The sequence below is a fragment of the Bubalus kerabau genome, chromosome 5 (genome assembly GCF_029407905.1).
Source record: "Bubalus kerabau isolate K-KA32 ecotype Philippines breed swamp buffalo chromosome 5, PCC_UOA_SB_1v2, whole genome shotgun sequence".
NCBI classification, from domain to species: domain Eukaryota; kingdom Metazoa; phylum Chordata; class Mammalia; order Artiodactyla; family Bovidae; genus Bubalus; species Bubalus kerabau.
Window position 1 is genome coordinate 3,572,116 of NC_073628.1, and position 1,289 is coordinate 3,573,404.

Genomic DNA, 1,289 nt, shown 5'->3' on the forward strand with positions numbered 1-1,289 from the left:
GAGAAAGCCAGATATGTATCAGGAGTAGAGGTCAGCAGAATAAACGTGGACTTTGCCCTTAGAGACCTTTCAACCTAGAAGAGGAGTCAGACATTAATCAAGTACATATAAACTAAGGAAATAAGACAGATGCTCTAGAAAATATCAAGGTTAGATTGGAGAGAAGGTAGGATCCCAACTCCTTCAGCAGATCAGAGGCTTCTTCCAGCGATTAACATTGGAGCTGATATATGAAAGCCAAATAGAAGTAAACAAGGAAAGGAAGAATTTTCCAGGCAAGAAAAGAGTCTGTGCAAAGGCCCTGAGGCAAAAAAAGAATGAGGTCCTCTGTGCTCTGGGAAAAACTTGGAGAGCAGACCTTCAGATCATTAGATATTTTCAGGAGAAGACTTTCTGAACCTAATTTCTTGCATCCTTTCATACCCAGAAAAGCACTAATTTTATTAACAGGCACATCTGTTCCTTGTGACTAGCAAGTCCTCTGCCAAAGAGTGTATTTGACTTCACATACCCACCCTTTACTTAAAATGATATATATACTGACTTCCCTCCCCACTTTGGAGCAGTTCCTCAGAGATACTTAAAAGGCTGTCTCCTGGGCTGTACTCACTTTGCCCCAAACTCACAACTCTCCCAATTTTTTTCAATCATCATCACCAAGGAGTTAGTTTGATGCCTGATCGCACACAGCGTTCACTGTCATAATGTTGGAAGTGAAAACACTTGCGTTTTGTCTGTCTGGCCTCAGTGCTTCAGATGCATACCCCATTCTTTCCCGCCTCTGTGCCTTGCTTGGATCCCTCCCTCTTCCCCAATGGCCTTCCTGCCTTTTTATGTTTTTACCTTGCTTACTCCTCAACCTCCAGCTCAAAAGCCATCTCTCCAGCATCTCTTCTTGGAGCTCACCTTGACATGTCATGGGCATCTCAAAAGAACCAAGTTCACAGCCATATTCTCACTCTCCCACTGCAGTCTTGGTGTGTTTTCCCCCCGACCCTCCAACCCTCACCACCATACCTCCCACCTTCCCAGCCCTCTAGGGTAGCACAGAGCACCGAGCTGAGCTCCATGTGTTATAAAGCAGCTGCCCATTAGCTCTCTAAAAGAAAAAAAAATCCATACTTTAGAATGGGAAAAAGGAATGATTAGATATTCTTTTAAGAGAACACTGAAGGCTCTGATAATCATGATTCTTCGGGATGTGTGCCTTTAAAATAAAAAAAATTTTGCCTAGATTATTCCACTCATCTATAGAGGCAGAAGTTAACCTGTAGGAAACAGACAGCAGT